Source organism: Engraulis encrasicolus, chromosome 13, assembly GCF_034702125.1.
Source record: "Engraulis encrasicolus isolate BLACKSEA-1 chromosome 13, IST_EnEncr_1.0, whole genome shotgun sequence".
Lineage (NCBI taxonomy): Eukaryota > Metazoa > Chordata > Actinopteri > Clupeiformes > Engraulidae > Engraulis > Engraulis encrasicolus.
The window spans coordinates 10,102,432-10,114,085 of record NC_085869.1 but is presented as its reverse complement, the minus strand read 5'-3'; positions in this window follow the sequence as shown (position 1 = coordinate 10,114,085).

Genomic DNA, 11,654 nt, shown 5'->3' with positions numbered 1-11,654 from the left:
ACACCCACACATCCACTCATACATGCACACTCCACACAGACAGCATAAACGCTTACTCACACAATAAACCATGCAGCCATACCAGTAATCACATTATATAGTACATAGGGTGAGTTCAGGTAAATTAGGCCACTTTTTTCACTTACTTAAATGCAAAAAAAATGGCCCAATTTACCTGAACTCACCCTACATACAGCCGTCAGGGCATATATACCAGTTTATCCCTGTTCTTAGCTGACAGAAGTGGCATCAAATGTGGTTTTCTGTTGATGTAGCCCATTTGCCTCAAGACTTGATGTGCCGTGTAATCAGAGATTCTCTTGTGCATACCTCAGTTGTAATGAGTGGTCATTTGACTTAATGTTGCCTTCGTATCGTCTCAAACCAGTCTGGCCATTGGGTCATTCCAGCTGGAATCAGCAAATGGTCCCCACTCGACCCCCTCGGATTTGCTTGAAAAAAATATATGTGATGGCTTAAACATCCAATAGAACATATCCACCATTGCAGATTTCAGCTGTGCATACTTTTTCCACAAAAAATCTGTAAATAAGGACACCCCCTCCCCCTGATTTGGTGTCACTGCCTGAGTGACCATATTCAGACTTAATTATCTCCAAAACTATTTGTGGTGGGTCCATTATTTTTTCAGGGCTAAGAGTCATAGACCTGACAAGCATACATTACAATTTGCAGCACTGTATGTCAAATTACACCTTAATGCTGGCCCTCTACTTTTCTTTGAAATTAAAATTGCAAGGGTTTTCAGATGTCCATAAAAACCTCAAATTTCAACATTCAAGGTTCATCCTTGGTACATGGTCAGATATGTTCCATGACTTTCACATTACATCATATTTTATATAAGGTTCCAATGGTTGTTGAAATGCAGAGGTCCAAAAATGGGCAAAAAACTAATTTATACCATTATTTGGAGCAATATTCCCAATCTATGACACCAGTTGTGAACTTGCTGTTTGGTGTCTCTGAAAGATAATATTATTATTCATAACATATCTAAAATTTGGGATGGTGTTTTGCCCCATTATTTTTATAATGAATTTTAAAAACTCATTCCTGTGTGACATGCAGGTGTACCTTAGAAGCCCTGTTACCTTAGAAAAAATTGGGTTTACTACACCTAAAATGAATAGCCAAGTCAGTGTACACTAAAACCTAAAATCTCTGATACCAAATAGGTGATTTTATACTTGTTCAGCTCAGTATTTCAGTATTTCTGACTTAACCCTCAAATCCATCCTAAGAAGGTGGCCAATCCCCTTGATTTTTGTGTTCCATTTTCACACAAAGATGGCGGCTCATGGAGCCAATGGCATAGTTCCAAAATAGTTCCAGGAAGTCAGCATCATGGGAAGGAAACAATACACCATTGTTTGGAGCAATATTTCCAATATATGACGGCGGTTGTGAACTTGCTGTTTGTTGTTTCTCGAAGAGGATATTCTTATTAACAACATATCTAAAAATTGGGATGGTGTTTTGCCCCTTTATTTGTATAATGCCTTTTCAAATCTCAATGCAGTGTGGCATGCATCCCTCAAATCCATCCAAAGTGGCGTCATGAAAAAAAAACCCACCATTTTTTAGAGCAATACCTCCAAAGTATGACACCAGCTGTGAACTTGTTTTTTGTTGTGTCTGTAAGAGGATATTTTTATTAACAACATAGCAAAAAAATAGAATGGTGTTTTGCCTCATTCCTTTTAATGATCGTAAAGCGCATTGCGGTGTGACATAAGCCTGTGATCAAATAGTGCAGAGGGAAGCGGAAGTGGTGAATTGTTCTGGGCCAAGGACATGGGGGAATCAAGATTGGGTACTCATTACATTGCATGTATTGGGAAGGGGTCTCTTCAGACGACTTTATCCCGGGCCCAGGCAAAGCTGTTTGTTCAGCTCAGTATTTCTGATTTTTTTTCAGGGATTCTGGCCTCATCTTTTTAAGTGTACTATCGGCCAGATGATCAAGTGACTACGCAACATGTTCTCACTGGCGCTACGTTAGCAATAAATTCAAGATGGTTGAGAGAAGTACCATTTTGAGAGAAGTCATAAAAATACAACTTCTGGAAATAAAGCAAGGTGTTGATATGACTTCCTTGATGCAACCTTGACTTCCTTGATGGTGATTGAATATTCGGAAAAAAAAATATTAAATGTATTAAACAAGTCAGGAACTTTTAATGCTCTGGCCTGTGACAAATTATTTTATACACACTTAACTTTCAATCACCAGCTGCAGCTTATGAGTTGACTTTATAAGGTAGCTTGCCATTGTCATTGATAATGCATTAGGTATCTGCACTCATATTGTTGTATGCAACCATCCATCGTTGGCAATTCAATGAGGAACACCTGAATGAAACTTTGAATGAAACTTTATTGTCATTGTACAGGTACAACGGTACAACAGGTACAAATTAGTACCTTGAAGAATAATGACAACATAGGTATTGATTTCAGTAAGCATACCACCACCATGCTCAGGGCACTTCGGTCAGGGGAGGATGATGGGGGGTGGGAAGTTCTACAATCAGGATACCTCTTTACAAACTGTCTCCTCCTATGTGTCATCTCTAATCAACTTTTACTTTCCTATGCGACCATAAAACAGTCCCACCCCCGCCAACAGTCACCACGACAGAGGTACCCTGACCGTAGAACTGTGCCCCGCCCCCAATCCACCACCATATCTGAACGCTTTTGCATGCTGCAAAGCTTCCTTTCGGCTTCCATCATCTCACCTGGATCAATGTGATGATGAACTTTACAAGTAATGAACATTGTCTACAAGTATCCAAACCATGATTATTGCAATCACTGCTGTTAACATGCAATCCACTTGTCAACATTGCAGTGGTATAATATTATAATGATGCAAGCAGCTGAATTAGATCGCAACAATGTGACAAGAACCACATGGTTGTCTGGTGCCAATATGAATTTCTGTGCCTTCAATATTCACCTGATATTGAATACTGCATGCAAGCAAACTCTTCTAACTAAAACTCCAGGACCATGCTGTCAAAATTGTCTGAGGGAATCTCTAGCCAGTATGAATTAAGTTATTTTGCAATACAGCTGGTAACTTAACGAGTAAGACACAAGCTTCATAGCAAATATAAAGTTACAGGTGCTGATTGAAAGACTAGTTAGGATGGGAGTCCTTGTTGCAAACAAGAGTGCTACAATTCTTTAATCCTCTCCTATTTCATCACTTTATTCCAAGACTACTACTACCGCTACCACTACCACTACTACTACTACTACTACTACTACTACTAAAATGATGATGATGATTATTATTATGATTTTACAATTAAAATAATGAATGTCTATCAAAGCCATGTGCAATGTGCTATTCTTGCTGTGTGGCATCAATCAATTCATTTACAAGTGTTATGGTTTCCCTAGAATTTGCTTTGTCATTCACAGGGTAGCCATCTTGTTTTCACTATTAAGGTGACATCAGAGCCATGGATTTGAGAGTTGCGACAAGTCGGTTGGTGACATGGGCCTCATAGCTTCAAGTAATTGTAGCCAATTGAGATTTTGAAGTCCGTTATAAAAAGAATGAGGCAAAACACCATCCCAATTTTTTTATATGTTGTTAAAAAAAACATCCTCTTTCAGAAACACCAAACAGAAAGTTCCTAACTAGTGTCATAGATTGGAAATATTGCTCCAAACATTGGTGCAAATTAATTTTTTCCCATCTTTCGACCTCTGTATCTCAACAACCATTGGAGCCTTTTGTTAGATATACTATAATGTGAAAGTCATGGTACATATCAGACCATTTACCAAGGATGAACCTTACATGTAGAACTTTGAGGTTTTTACAGACATTTGGAAACCCTAGAACATATGATATCTACAAAATGTAGAGGCACATTATTACGGTGTGATTTGACTTACAGTGCTGCAAATTGTAATACATGATATTCAGGTCTGGGACTCTTAGCCCTGAAAATATAATGTCTCTGACACAAATAGTTCTGGAGATAATTGAGTCTGAACATGGTCACTCATGCAATGTCACTAAAACAAGCGTAGGGGGTGTACTTATTTACAGATTTTTTGTGCCAAAAGTATCCACAGCTGAGTTCTGATATTGTGGATATGATCTATTGGATGTTTAAGCCATCACATACATTTTTTTCAGGCAAATCCGAGGGGGTCGAGTGGGTGAGATTTTTCAGAAATTTGCTGATTCCAGCTGGAATGACCCCATTCTCCTCTGACCTCTGCCATCAACAAGGCATTTTTGCCCACAGAACCACCTCTCAATGTACTGTATGTGTTTCTGTGCATGAAATTACACCAGGGTAATGTTCAGAGATTATTTTCACTTGAAGGCAATACCACACTCTGGACAAGGTTTGTGGATTGAGGTGGTCAGAACCAAACGGGTGCTGTCATTGACCATCTCTGTGGCACTGCATAGAAAGATACAGTTAAGTCTGTCAAGTCAGCCAATTAGTAGAGTTCAGTGCAGTAACAGTAGAGTGCAGCTGCTGCAGTGACAGTATATCTCAGGTAGAGTTCAGTGCAGTAACAGTAGAGTACCTCAGGTAGAGTTCAGTTGCAGTAACAGTAGAGTACCTCAGCAGGTAAAGTTCACACCAGCTGCTACAGTAACAATGTAGCCTGCGTTAGTTCTGCCAGGAAGACTCAGATCACCTGTGCATTTCGCAGAGCCAATCAGCGACTGCCATCGCCTTTATAGCGACGTGTCTAACTCTCCCTTCTTGCTGGCTTTAGGCATGGATGGTCCGAAATCTACGCGCGCCAAAACGTTGTTTATTGCAGTTAAATGTTTCCTTTATCGTCGTTTCAGGAGCATCAATGATTATTATCTCTCATCACGCCACTCACGCTATTAATCGAAGGCTGTCTTGGCGTTTCGCTTGTCCTCGAGGCTATTTTTTTCAAATTTCAAGTCAGTTTTAGGATCTCGCCATGTCTGGGAAGCCGGCTTCGGCGTCTTCATTACATTTCGGGGTTTCTCTGGTGCTACGTTTTTCTCTCTTTCACCGTGTGCTCTAGTCATACTATCACCTCGACATCTAATTCGGACGCCCGCAGGGACAGTAAGGTTGGCAGTGCTTTTTGTGATCTCATGTGCCGTAAGTCAGCGAGGCTTGCCTCTCATCGTCGCTTAAAATGTATTGCTTTCATCAACCTAGGCTGCTATAGGTTCTCAGTTTATAACTTCGTCATGCAGTTTACTTTCTTCTCATGTCTCGTTTCCCGTTGTCGCTGTTTTATCTCCTCTCTGACCGCTTAGTTTAACTTGTGGAGTGCTCCCCGTAATGAGTTACTGGTCGCGTTGCGACCCTTGCCGACTTAAAATATTCCTAACTGGTTCATTTGGTTGTCCATTGACTGATCGTTCGTGCATTGGTCTGTAGCCTTCGTGGCGTGGTGGCAATGTGTTGTGCGTTACGGTGTGTTATGTGTAGCCTACTACAGTCGGCTCTCGCCTCTACTTTAGTCATGCAATTCACCCACGAGGTTCTCGTTCCTAAGGATCGGTTCGTCATCTCTATGGGAGTGGCTCAATTGTCGACCTGCTACATTTTGCATAATCCGTTTATTTATCTGTTTCTGGTGACGTTGCCCATGCTATGCATCATTTGGCTTTGCACTCGCGTACGTGCAGGGTTTTTTGGAGTAGTGCTGGTGGAGTTCTTCGCTGGCGCAGTGGCTTTAAGCCTACCTGATTGATGATGTGAACCAACCGGCTATATCTTTGTTATTTCTAGGCTATTTATTGTCTTGACTTTGATTTATTGACCTTTTAGTTTGGCTATACCGTATTTCATATTAATTTTGTGCTTTCGTGTTTTACTGTTGCTTTTGTATCGCGGTTGTTAGGCCTACATGACCCTCAGTCCTTCTATTTAGGCCTTGCTGTTGCCGCCTTGGTCAACTGCCTTCGTTGTTTCATGCTTGAAAATACTTTGGCATAACTTGAGGTCTAGATTTATGCGGTTATTGATGTGGGTATTCTGGCTTCTAGGTAAATGACTTAAAATATTCGTAGTCATGAATGTAGCACGCACTGCTTTTCGCTCATGATTCAGAGACTTTGTGCTGTGTTTTAGCATGCTAGCACCAACGTTTCTCTCACTCTGTTTGGCATGCTAATTAGCTTCGTCCATTGCCGGGACTCAGTGTGAATAACCACACATCAAAACGATGCGTTGATAATTGCCATGTTCTTTCGTTCTAGGTTAACTGGCGAATGCACGCTGCATGTTCCGAGTACACGGCTGTCGGGATTATCGCATCCACGTTTGCAGCCGGAGCCCTTTCCACCTCCGATGCATATTATAAGTATTTGTCCCTCTCTTTCCGCCGTCTCATAGGTTACTTCAATCAACACTGTGCCGCTGCCTGGAGACCTGTGTGACTCGGCTTTTCACTGCTCCGTGCATGGTTTTCCGTGTCTCACTTTTAGTTGTTGTCATGCAAATGGACCCGGGATTCTTTTGGGGGGGATCAAGATGTTGTACAAAGTTTTAACTAGCTACACGCTCGTCTACATTTTAAGGGCGCACCTATCTAAGTGCATTTCATTTCAAATTACTACAATTGCATAACTTATGATCGCTTTTTCTTTCACGTGCAAAGCAGGACCGTTACTACTCGCTGAAGTAGGAGGCCTCGCTACAAATTGACGAACTTCGATACGAGTATCCAACCCTCGAACCATGCACAAGTTCCCGTTAACCTCTCTGCTCTCGTAGGCACGCCAGGCCTTCTACCGCACCATGAATCAACCGTTGCAATTTGTTCTCACTGCTAATTTCACCTGTTCTTTGTTATCTCGTAGCTGTCTCGTTCTCCTTTCTGTGTATATGCTGTATGCCAGTTCTGTTAGCAAACCACAACGCCTGCCTAGTTGTGGCAAGGAAAAGGAATGCTTGCCTAGCTATGGCAAACTGTCATTGTTGCTGACTGTAAACCCTATCTTTCCGTCCCAGGTGCTCAGATGTGATAGCTGCCCATGTGCGTTTCCTACCGTCATGTATTTCCTGTATTTATCACAGGTTCAAAGGCCTGGTGCTCCCTTAATATGTCCTCAGAAGGCCTACAGGACGTCATTTGGGATGGTTTCATGCACAGTGACCCTGGTTACCCTAATTTTCACTCATCTCTATTCTCCTCCCATGGGGTATACCTACTGCGAAGTCCATACCCAGGCGTCCCGTTTATCCATTGTTCTCTCGGCTTTCTCTTTGAACTCGTCTTCCTTTTAGCACTTTACAGTTCCTGCACTTCAGTGAATTCCCTTCTTCGTCTGGCTATTCTGAATGGCCCTCCCTACTAGGCCTCTCCGTACATTTCTCGAACATCTAAGTCCGATACTCTCGGGACTGGCGTCATGGTTACTATTGCACATCACTACGCCTCTTTCGGCCCTCATGCTTTATACTGCACTACCTTTCTCCTCGACCCAACACTTCTCAGTCCTCACCACCCATCGGCAGGTGCATGTTTCCGGTATTTAACTCCAAGACCTGAAATTTCAATACGCCTCCAATTCGTACGACGTTTGGCTTTCAATTTCATGCACGCGGCTGGGATCAATTCCATTCAACTCATCTTAAAAGACATAGCCAAATCCATGCCCAACGCTCCTGACTCACGATACCCTCACGAATCACCCTCGACATCTTGCACACGCTCATCGTAACGCTCTGCGGTGGCCCGTTTTCACCCTGCTGATGTCCCAAAGCTTAAGCTTCACTCCGTGACGGTCAATAAGGTAATCTTCCTCACACATAAACATTGGCGTTGGTCCCCACCCCGTTAACTATTCACTCACACGTTACGTCGTTTCACACCTCTCTCGTACTGCTCCCCGTGTGAGCGTCTGCTTGCTCATGTCTGTCCGTCTCCTCTTGTTTATCTGTCTGTCTGTCCGTCCGTCCGTCTGTCCTAGTGATGGCAGTCCAGCTCAAGCGCGCCGGAACGCGTTTCAAACCATCAACAGCGAAAACCATTAATCCACTGTTCCGAAGTTTGCTTCAGTACAGAAAAACCACGCGATATATTTCGTATGAATCAGTAAACTGGTTCAGTTTCGCGCTACCACACGAACCAGCAGGTGCACAAAAGTGTTTGGCCTGTTGCAGAGCCGTCTGCCAGGTTGCAGTGGAGAGAATAGATATTTTAATGACTGTCATTAGGCCTGTAAGTCCCACTCGATAAGACAAGTAGGCCTTGACATCATCATCATAAGTTATGAACACAACAAGAAGACATTTATGTTCAGCAACGCTTTATTCTGATCGTCCAAAATAGCCTAATTAAATGAATAAATAAATAAATGAGGCATCGTAGCCTTTGCAACGTCGTCTACCTCAACTGCCTCATCAGTAGCCTAAATGTCAAACGTCTGAAAGTTAGCATGCAAAAGTATGAGCTCAGTCCAATAATGGGGGTCATGTCGCAGATGATGAGGGCACAACATCTCAACTTATCGAATTGAGCCGTTTATTTGCAAACATGGCTTTTCACCAGGAGGGGGCCCTGTTACTCAAGCTTTAAGTACTAACCCAATTTTGAAGTGATGTGCCTAAATGGTTCGGAGCTTCAACAAGGCTTCACTTGCCCATCACTAGTCTGTTCCGTCTGCCTGTTGGTTCTTATCTGTTAACCGTTTTATATTATAATTTATAATATCTCGCGCTCATTGCTATCGTGCAGCTCTCTCACTGCTATCGTGCTGCTCTCTGCCTCGTTGGCTGCCCCCGGGAGGGCCTCTGTGCAATTCCGTCACCTTCTGCGAGAGGGCGCTCGTGATGCATATGCTAGGTCAGTCGATAAGGTAACCTCCCTCACACGCGTTGGTGTTGGCTCTCATCCCCGGTAACCATTCACACGCGCATGCTGCGCCGATTAGTGCTCGTCACACACTGCTCTCCATGAGAACGTCTGTCTGCCTCGTCCTGCCCCCGTGAGGTGCAATCACTGCTTCCTTCGTAGGCAAGCGCACGCTGCGCCGATTAGTGCTCATCACGCTCTGCTCTCCGCGAGGGCGTCTGTCCGCCTTCGTCCGTTATTTTCCTTCTGTTTCGTATGCATGTTTACCTACTATTTCACTGCCCACGTGAGGCACAGTCACTGCTCATTCCTAGGCACGCGCACGCTGCGCCGATTAGCGCTCATCACGCACTGCTCTCCGCGAGAACGTCTGTCTCCCTTTGTCCATTATTTTCCTTCTGTTTCGTACGTATGTTTACCTACTATTTCACTGCTCCCGCGAGGCACAATCACTGCTTCCTTCGTAGGCACGCGCACGCTGCGCTGATTAAGAGTATACGCACTGCTCTTCGTGAGAGCGTCTGTCTGCCTTGTCCGTCAGTTTCTCTCTGCTCCGTTCGGCACAGTTGCATATTTGGCCATAAATGTAAACAAACAAACAAACTGCTCCGTTCGTCTGTGCGTTTAGTCTTTCCCTGCCCCCGCGTGGCGCATTCGTGTAATTGCTCCTCATAATGGAGCCCGCGCCTCGCTGTTGCGTTACCCACTCATGCTCAAGTGGCCCCAGCTGTAGCATTATACAATGCAATCGGGTGCTGCTTTACAACTCACTAGTACTCAAGCGGTCTTTACCACACGTTAGTTATGGCCATCATTTATCTTACTTCACGGTTTCGAAATGTGGCCCTATCGAATGGCCCATGCTATTGGTTATTCCAAGCATGCCACTCTCCGCGAGGGCTCTTGCTTCGCGTCTCATGTACTGCCCTCCGTGAGGGCGCCCTATAAAAGTGCATAAGTGCCCTGCATAAGTGCCCAAGCTGCAACCACTGGTGGTGGTGTCGGGGATCTCCATGTCCACTTCTTCACGTGGCCGCAGGGTCCTGCCTGTTCCTGCCCATGGTTTTGCAGTGTTTCATGTTTGTCTCATTTATTTGTCCTCCTCATATGCTGTAGGTGGGTTCCAGTCGTCGCCTACGGTGGGTCATGCGTCTCCTCTTCTCCTTGTTCTCTCTTTTGGGGGTAAGTTGCGTTATTTTCTCAGGATTTCAATCTCCATCGGCAGTATTGAAATCCGGCATGCCCTCTTTAGTTTTGGGGGTTAAAGGTCCAGTTCCTGCTGCACGGCTACGGCAGGCTCTACTGGATCCGCCAGCGCAAGACCCGGGCTGATGATTGGACCTCCGCCAAATACTGTCTACTTATGCCAATTCCATTGTCAACTACGTTAATATTCAATCGTTTTTTTAAATACAAATTCCTCTCTCTGTCTACTTATGCCAATTCCATTGTCAACTACGTTAACATTAAATCGTTAAATACGAATTCCTCTCTCTGAGTCTTAATGGCTGAAATGTAGCCTGCGTTAGTTCTGCCAGGAAGACTCAGATCACCTGTGCATTTCGCAGAGCCAATCAGCGGCTGCCATCTCCTTTATAGCGACGTGTCTAACTCTCCCTTCTTGCTGGCTTTAGGCATGGCCGGTCCGAAATCTCCTCCTCCATCCCCACCGCCACCAGTTGGGTCCAGTCTTCCTGTCCGGGGGGGTTAAAGGTCCAGTTCCTGCTGCACGGCTACGGCAGGCTCTACTGGATCCGCCAGCGCAAGACCCGGGCTGATGATTGGACCTCCGCCAAATACTGTCTACTTATGCCAATTCCATTGTCAACTACGTTAACATTCAATCGTTAAATACAAATTCCTCTCTCTGTCTACTTATGCCAATTCCATTGTCAACTACGTTAACATTAAATCGTTAAATACGAATTCCTCTCTCTGAGTCTTAATGGCTGAAGTTGCGTATCTCAGGTAGAGTTCAGTTGCAGTAACAGTAGAGTACCTCAGCAGGTAAAGTTCACAGCTGCTGCACTTGAGTATCTCAGAATAACCTTGCCATCTGTATTAGTCAAGGACACACACACACACACACACACACACACACACACACACACACNCACACACACACACACACACACACACACACACACACACACACACAGGTATGCATTATGTTTAGTAGCCTATTTCAGCTTATATTGGTATTGCATTTGAAGCACATTGTGAAGCACATTGAACTTGTGATATGCTATACAAGTAAACTTGTCCTGCCTTGTTTTGCCTTGTCATGAAGGAGTCACCAGACCAGTTTGGCCCATATGCCAACTCAGAGATGTAAATAGATTATTACAGGTTTAAGGCAGTGGAAAGGTACAGTCATTACTGAAGTTGTACATAATAATCCACTTCAGAGAGAGAGTGTTTCTTTTTGGTCGTGCGACTATAAGCTAAACTTGGTGCTGATGTCACCGGTCCTTAGCCGCATTACATCATAAAAACACAAAAAAAACACAAATGTGTGGTAGCTGAACATAAACAGATGATTTACATACCCAGCATACCATAAAGCACAACATTATATAACTAGATGGGTTGGTTTGAGTGAGTAGGATTTTGTGATGTGTTGCCTTATTGCAGGAAAAAGACAAAATCCATATAGAAATATTCACATTTAAAAGTGAGAGTGTTTGGTAACACAAAGCTCTTCTCTTGTCTTGTGATTGGTTCGTAGTCTGCACCTCACAGGGAAATAGCAACAGTGTCATCCAATCAGAAAATACCCTGTTATGGAGAGGCCC